General features: G+C 32.3%; 1 protein-coding gene across 1 annotated transcript in view; it reads left to right on the top strand.

Annotated features, from left to right (window-relative positions):
• The window catches only part of LOC130343177 (otogelin-like), a 117,316-nt gene that overhangs the window by 2,983 nt on the left and 103,409 nt on the right, over positions 1-10,924 (top strand). The gene's annotated exons all lie outside the window — the stretch shown is intronic.

The raw sequence follows: 10,924 nt of genomic DNA, 5'->3' as shown, positions 1-10,924 counted from the left end.
GGACACGACTAATATATGTGCATATATAATATACTGTCCTGGGGACACGACTAATATATGTGTATATATAATATACTATACTGGGGACACGACTAATATATGTGTATATATAATAAACTGTACTGGGGACACGACTAATATATGTGCATATATAATAAACTGTACTGGGGACACGACTAATATATGTGCATATATAATATACTGTACTGGGGACACGACTAATATATGTGTATATATAACCTACTGTACTGGGGACACGACTAATATATGTGCATATATAATAAACTGTCCTGGGGACACGACTAATGTATGTGTATATATAATATACTGTACTGGGGACACGACTAATATATGTGTATATATAATATACTGTACTGGGGACACGACTAATATATGTGTATATATAACGTACTGTACTGGGGACACGACTAATATATGTGTATATATAATATACTGTACTGGGGACACGACTAATATATGTGCATATAATATACTGTACTGGGGACACGACTAATATATGTGCATATAATATACTGTACTGGGGACACGACTAATATATGTGCATATAATATACTGTCCTGGGGACACGACTAATATATGTGCATATATAACCTTCTGTACTGGGGACATGACTAATATATGTGCATATATAATATACTGTACTGGGGACACGACTAATATATGTGTATATATAATATACTGTACTGGGGACACGACTAATATATGTGTATATATAATATACTGTACTGGGGACACGACTAATATATGTGTATATATAATATACTGTACTGGGACACGACTAATATATGTGTGTATATATAATATACTGTACTGGGGACACGACTAATATATGTGTATATATAATATACTGTACTGGGGACACGACTAATATATGTGTATATATAACCTACTGTACTGGGGACACGACTAATATATGTGTATATATAACCTTCTGTACTGGGGACACGACTAATATATGTGCATATATAATATACTGTACTGGGGACACGACTAATATATGTGTATATATAATATACTGTACTGGGACACGACTAATATATGTGTATATATAATAAACTGTACTGGGGACACGACTAATATATGTGCATATATAATATACTGTACTGGGGACACGACTAATATATGTGTATATATAATATACTGTACTGGGACACGACTAATATATGTGTGTATATATAATAAACTGTACTGGGGACACGACTAATATATGTGCATATATAATATACTGTACTGGGGACACGACTAATATATGTGCATATATAATATACTGTACTGGGGACACGACTAATATATGTGTATATATAATATACTGTACTGGGACACGACTAATATATGTGTGTATATATAATAAACTGTACTGGGGACACGACTAATATATGTGCATATATAATATACTGTACTGGGGACACGACTAATATATGTGCATATATAATATACTGTACTGGGGACACGACTAATATATGTGTATATATAACCTACTGTACTGGGGACACGACTAATATATGTGCATATATAATATACTGTACTGGGGACACGACTAATATATGTGTATATATAATATATACTGTACTGGGGACACGACTAATATATGTGCATATATAATATACTGTACTGGGGACACGACTAATATATGTGTATATATAATATACTGTACTGGGACACGACTAATATATGTGTGTATATATAATAAACTGTACTGGGGACACTACTAATATATGTGCATATATAATATACTGTACTGGGGACACGACTAATATATGTGTATATATAACCTACTGTACTGGGGACACGACTAATATATGTGTGTATATATAATATACTGTGCTGGGGACACGACTAATATATGTGTGTATATATAATATACTGTGCTGGGGACACGACTAATATATGTGTGTATATAATATACTGTACTGGGGACACGACTAATATATGTGTATATATAACCTACTGTACTGGGGACACGACTAATATATGTGTATATATAATATACTGTACTGGGGACACGACTAATATATGTGTGTATATATAATATACTGTGCTGGGGACACGACTAATATATGTGTGTATATAATATACTGTACTGGGGACACGACTAATATATGTGTATATATAATATACTGTACTGGGGACACGACTAATATATGTGTATATATAATATACTGTACTGGGGACACGACTAATATATGTGTATATATATAATATACTGTGCTGGGGACACGACTAATGTATGTGTATATATAATATACTGTACTGGGGACACGACTAATATATGTGTATATATAATATATTGTCCTGGGGACACGACTAATATATGTGTATATATAATATACTGTACTGGGGACACGACTAATATATGTGTATATATAATATACTGTACTGGGGACACGACTAATATATGTGTATATATAATATACTGTACTGGGGACACGACTAATATATGTGTATATATATAATAAACTGTACTGGGGACACGACTAATATATGTGCATATATAATATACTGTCCTGGGGACACGACTAATATATGTGTATATATAATATACTGTCCTGGGGACACGACTAATATATGTGTATATATAATATACTGTCCTGGGGACACGACTAATATATGTGTATATATAATATACTGTACTGGGGACACGACTAATATATGTGTATATATAATATACTGTACTGGGGACACGACTAATATATATGTGTATATATAACCTACTGTACTGGGGACACGACTAATATATGTGCATATATAATATACTGTACTGGGGACACGACTAATATGTGTATATATAACCTTCTGTACTGGGGACACGACTAATATATGTGCATATATAATATACTGTACTGGGGACACGACTAATATATGTGTATATATAATATACTGTACTGGGGACACGACTAATATATGTGTATATATAACATACTGTACTGGGGACACGACTAATATATGTGTGTATATATAATATACTGTGCTGGGGACACGACTAATATATGTGTGTATATAATATACTGTACTGGGGACACGACTAATATATGTGTATATATATAATAAACTGTACTGGGGACACGACTAATATATGTGTATATATAATATACTGTACTGGGGACACGACTAATATATGTGTATATATATAATAAACTGTACTGGGGACACGACTAATATATGTGTATATATAATATACTGTCCTGGGGACACGACTAATATATGTGTATATATATATATAATATACTGTCCTGGGGACACGACTAATATATGTGTATATATATAATATACTGTCCTGGGGACACGACTAATATATGTGTATATATAATATACTGTACTGGGACACGACTAATATATGTGTATATATATAATATACTGTACTGGGACACGACTAATATATGTGTATATATATAATATACTGTCCTGGGGACACGACTAATATATGTGTATATATATAATATACTGTACTGGGGACACGACTAATATATGTGTATATATATAATATACTGTACTGGGGACACGACTAATATATGTGTATATATAATATACTGTACTGGGGACACGACTAATACTAATATATGTGTATATATATATATAATATACTGTCCTGGGGACACGACTAATATATGTGTATATATATATAATATACTGTCCTGGGGACACGACTAATATATGTTGTATATATAATATACTGTACTGGGGACACGACTAATATATGTGTATATATATATGATATACTGTCCTGGGGACACGACTAATATATGTGTATATATAATATACTGTACTGGGGACACGACTAATATATGTGTATATATATATAATATACTGTCCTGGGGACACGACTAATATATGTGCATATATAATATACTGTACTGGGGACACGACTAATATATGTGCATATATAACATACTGTACTGGGGACACGACTAATATATGTGCATATATAATATACTGTACTGGGGACACGACTAATATATGTGTATATATAATATACTGTACTGGGGACACGACTAATATATGTGTATATATAATATACTGTACTGGGGACACGACTAATATATGTGTATATATAATATACTGTACTGGGGACACGACTAATATATGTGTATATATAACCTACTGTACTGGGGACACGACTAATATATGTGTATATATAATATACTGTACTGGGGACACGACTAATATATGTGTATATATAATATACTGTACTGGGACACGACTAATATATGTGCATATATAATATACTGTGCTGGGGACACGACTAATATATGTGCATATATAATATACTGTACTGGGGACACGACTAATATATGTGTATATATAATATACTGTACTGGGACACGACTAATATATGTGCATATATAATATACTGTGCTGGGGACACGACTAATATATGTGCATATATAATATACTGTACTGGGGACACGACTAATATATGTGTATATATAATATACTGTCCTGGGGACACGACTAATATATGTGTATATATAATATACTGTACTGGGGACACGACTAATATATGTGTATATATAATATACTGTACTGGGGACACGACTAATATATGTGCATATATAATATACTGTACTGGGGACACGACTAATATATGTGTATATATAATATACTGTACTGGGGACACGACTAATATATGTGTATATATAATATACTGTACTGGGGACACAACTAATATATGTGTATATATAATATACTGTACTGGGGACACGACTAATATATGTGTATATATAATATACTGTACTGGGGACACGACTAATATATATGTGTATATATAATATACTGTACTGGGGACACGACTAATATATGTGTATATATAATATACTGTACTGGGGACACGACTAATATATGTGTATATATAATATACTGTACTGGGGACACGACTAATATATGTGTATATATATAACATACTGTACTGGGGACACGACTAATATATGTGTATATATATAATAAACTGTACTGGGGACACGACTAATGTATGTGTATATATATATAATATACTGTCCTGGGGACACGACTAATATATGTGTATATATATATAATATACTGTCCTGGGGACACGACTAATATATGTGTATATATAATATACTGTCCTGGGGACACGACTAATGTATGTGTATATATATATAATATACTGTCCTGGGGACACGACTAATGTATGTGTGTATATATATAATATACTGTACTGGGGACACGACTAATATATGTGCATATAATATACTGTACTGGGGACACGACTAATATATGTGCATATATAATATACTGTACTGGGGACACGACTAATATATGTGTATATATAATATACTGTACTGGGGACACGACTAATATATGTGCATATATAATATACTGTACTGGGGACACAACTAATATATGTGTATATATAATATACTGTACTGGGGACACGACTAATATATGTGTATATATAATATACTATACTGGGGACACGACTAATATATGTGTGTATATAATATACTGTACTGGGGACACGACTAATATATGTGCATATATAATATACTGTACTGGGGACACGACTAATATATGTGTATATATAATATACTATACTGGGGACACGACTAATATATGTGTGTATATAATATACTGTACTGGGGACACGACTAATATATGTGCATATATAATATACTGTACTGGGGACATGACTAATATATGTGCATACATAATATACTATACTGGGGACACGACTAATATATGTGTATATATAACATACTGTACTGGGGACACGACTAATGTATGTGTATATATAATATACTGTCCTGGGGACATGACTAATATATGTGTATATATAATATACTGTACTGGGGACACAACTAATATATGTGCATATATATAATATACTGTACTGGGGACACGACTAATATATGTGCATATATAATATACTGTACTGGGGACACGACTAATATATGTGTATATATATATAATATACTGTCCTGGGGACACGACTAATATATGTGTATATATAATAAACTGTACTGGGGACACGACTAATATATGTGTATATATAATAAACTGTACTGGGGACACGACTAATATATGTGCATATATATATAATATACTGTCCTGGGGACACGACTAATATATGTGTATATATATAATATACTGTGCTGGGGACACGACTAATATATGTGCATATATAATATACTGTACTGGGGACACGACTAATATATGTGCATATATATAATATACTGTACTGGGGACACGACTAATATATGTGTATATATAATATACTGTACTGGGGACACGACTAATATATGTGTATATATAACGTACTGTACTGGGGACACGACTAATATATGTGTATATATAATATACTGTACTGGGGACACGACTAATATATGTGTATATATAATATACTGTACTGGGGATACAACTAATATATGTGTATATATAATATACTGTACTGGGGACACGACTAATATGTGTATATATATAATATACTGTACTGGGGACACGACTAATATATGTGTATATATAATATACTGTACTGGGACACGACTAATATATGTGTATATATATAATATACTGTCCTGGGGACACGACTAATATATGTGTATATAATATACTGTACTGGGGACACGACTAATATATGTGTATATATAACCTACTGTACTGGGGACACGACTAATATATGTGTATATATAACCTACTGTACTGGGGACACGACTAATATATGTGCATATATAATATACTGTACTGGGGACACGACTAATATATGTGTATATATAATATATTGTCCTGGGGACACGACTAATAAATGTGTATATATAATATACTGTACTGGGGACACGACTAATATATGTGTATATATAATATACTGTACTGGGGACACGACTAATATATGTGTATATATAATATACTGTACTGGGGACACGACTAATATATGTGTATATATAATATACTGTACTGGGGACACGACTAATATATGTGTATATATAATATACTGTACTGGGGACACGACTAATATATGTGTGTATATAATATACTGTACTGGGGACACGACTAATATATGTGTGTATATAATATACTGTACTGGGGACACAACTAATACATGTGCATATATAATATACTGTACTGGGGACACGACTAATATATGTGTATATATAACATACTGTACTGGGGACACGACTAATATATGTGTATATATAACATACTATACTGGGGACACGACTAATATATGTGCATATATAATATACTGTACTGGGGACACGACTAATATATGTGTATATATATAATAAACTGTACTGGGGACACGACTAATATATGTGCATATATAATATACTGTACTGGGGACACGACTAATATATGTGTATATATAACCTACTGTACTGGGGACACAACTAATATATGTGTATATATAACCTACTGTACTGGGGACACAACTAATATATGTGTATATATAACATACTGTACTGGGGACACAACTAATATATGTGTATATATAACATACTGTACTGGGGACACAACTAATATATGTGTATATATAATATACTGTACTGGGGACACGACTAATATATGTGTATATATAATATACTGTCCTGGGGACACGACTAATATATGTGTATATATAATATACTGTACTGGGGACACGACTAATATATGTGTATATATAACCTACTGTACCGGGGACACGACTAATGTATGTGCATATATAATATACTGTACTGGGGACACGACTAATATATGTGTATATATAATATACTGTACTGGGGACACGACTAATATATGTGTATATATAATATACTGTACTGGGGACACGACTAATATATGTGCATATATAACATACTGTACTGGGGACACGACTAATATATGTGCATATATAATAAACTGTACTGGGGACACGACTAATATATGTGTATATATAACCTACTGTACTGGGACACGACTAATGTATGTGTGTATATATAATAAACTGTACTGGGGACACGACTAATATATGTGTATATATATAATATACTGTCCTGGGGACACGACTAATATATGTGTATATATAATATACTATACTGGGGACACGACTAATATATGTGTATATATAACCTACTGTACTGGGGACACGACTAATATATGTGCATATATAATAAACTGTCCTGGGGACACGACTAATGTATGTGCATATATAATATACTGTACTGGGGACACGACTAATATATGTGTATATATAATATACTGTACTGGGGACACGACTAATATATGTGTATATATAACGTACTGTACTGGGGACACGACTAATATATGTGTATATATAATATACTGTACTGGGGACACGACTAATATATGTGCATATAATATACTGTACTGGGGACACGACTAATATATGTGTATATATAATATACTGTGCTGGGGACACGACTAATATATGTGTATATATAATATACTGTACTGGGGACACGACTAATATATGTGCATATATAACCTTCTGTACTGGGGACACGACTAATATATGTGCATATATAACCTTCTGTACTGGGGACACGACTAATATATGTGCATATAATATACTGTACTGGGGACACGACTAATATATGTGCATATATAATATACTGTACTGGGGACACGACTAATATATGTGTATATATAACCTACTGTACTGGGGACACGACTAATATATGTGTATATATAACCTTCTGTACTGGGGACACGACTAATATATGTGCATATATAATATACTGTACTGGGGACACGACTAATATATGTGCATATATAATATACTGTACTGGGGACACGACTAATATATGTGTATATATAGCATACTGTACTGGGGACACGACTAATATATGTGTGTATATATAATATACTGTACTGGGGACACGACTAATATATGTGTATATATAACCTACTGTACTGGGGACACGACTAATATATGTGTATATATAACCTTCTGTACTGGGGACACGACTAATATATGTGCATATATAATATACTGTACTGGGGACACGACTAATATATGTGCATATATAATATACTGTACTGGGGACACGACTAATATATGTGTATATATAGCATACTGTACTGGGGACACGACTAATATATGTGTGTATATATAATATACTGTACTGGGGACACGACTAATATATGTGTATATATAATATACTGTACTGGGACACGACTAATATATGTGTGTATATATAATAAACTGTACTGGGGACACGACTAATATATGTGCATATATAATATACTGTACTGGGGACACGACTAATATATGTGCATATATAATATACTGTACTGGGGACACGACTAATATATGTGTGTATATAATATACTGTACTGGGGACACGACTAATATATGTGTATATATAATATACTGTACTGGGGACACGACTAATATATGTGTATATATAACCTACTGTACTGGGGACACGACTAATATATGTGCATATATAATATACTGTACTGGGGACACGACTAATATATGTGTATATATAATATACTGTACTGGGGACACGACTAATATATGTGTATATATAATATACTGTACTGGGGACACGACTAATATATGTGCATATATAATATACTGTACTGGGGACACGACTAATATATGTGTATATATAATATACTGTACTGGGGACACGACTAATATATGTGCATATATAATATACTGTACTGGGGACACGACTAATATATGTGCATATATAATATACTGTACTGGGGACACGACTAATATATGTGTATATATAATATACTGTACTGGGGACACGACTAATATATGTGTGTATATAATATACTGTACTGGGGACACGACTAATATATGTGTATATATAATATACTGTACTGGGACACGACTAATATATGTGTGTATATAATATACTGTACTGGGGACACGACTAATATATGTGTATATATAATATACTGTACTGGGACACGACTAATATATGTGTGTATATATAATAAACTGTACTGGGGACACGACTAATATATGTGCATATATAATATACTGTACTGGGGACACGACTAATATATGTGTATATATAATATACTGTACTGGGGACACGACTAATATATGTGCATATATAATATACTGTACTGGGGACACGACTAATATATGTGCATATATAATATACTGTACTGGGGACACGACTAATATATGTGTATATATAATATACTGTACTGGGACACGACTAATATATGTGTGTATATATAATAAACTGTACTGGGGACACGACTAATATATGTGCATATATAATATACTGTACTGGGGACACGACTAATATATGTGTATATATATATAATATACTGTCCTGGGGACACGACTAATATATGTGTATATATAATAAACTGTACTGGGGACACGACTAATATATGTGTATATATAATAAACTGTACTGGGGACACGACTAATATATGTGCATATATATATAATATACTGTCCTGGGGACACGACTAATATATGTGTATATATATAATATACTGTGCTGGGGACACGACTAATATATGTGCATATATAATATACTGTACTGGGGACACGACTAATATATGTGTATATATAACATACTGTACTGGGGACACGACTAATATATGTGTATATATAATATACTGTACTGGGACACGACTAATATATGTGTATATATATAATATACTGTCTTGGGGACACGACTAATATATGTGTATATAATATACTGTACTGGGGACACGACTAATATATGTGTATATATAATATACTGTACTGGGGACACGACTAATATATGTGCATATATAATATACTGTACTGGGGACACGACTAATATATGTGTATATATAATATACTGTACTGGGGACACGACTAATATATGTGCATATATAATATACTGTACTGGGGACACGACTAATATATGTGTATATATAATATACTGTACTGGGGACACGACTAATATATGTGTATATATAATATACTGTACTGGGGACACGACTAATATATGTGCATATATAA

Source organism: Hyla sarda, unplaced genomic scaffold (genome assembly GCF_029499605.1).
Source record: "Hyla sarda isolate aHylSar1 unplaced genomic scaffold, aHylSar1.hap1 scaffold_674, whole genome shotgun sequence".
In the NCBI taxonomy this organism is placed as follows: Eukaryota; Metazoa; Chordata; class Amphibia; order Anura; family Hylidae; genus Hyla; species Hyla sarda.
Note: the sequence above shows the minus strand (reverse complement) of the source record. Positions and strands in the feature narration are given on the sequence as shown.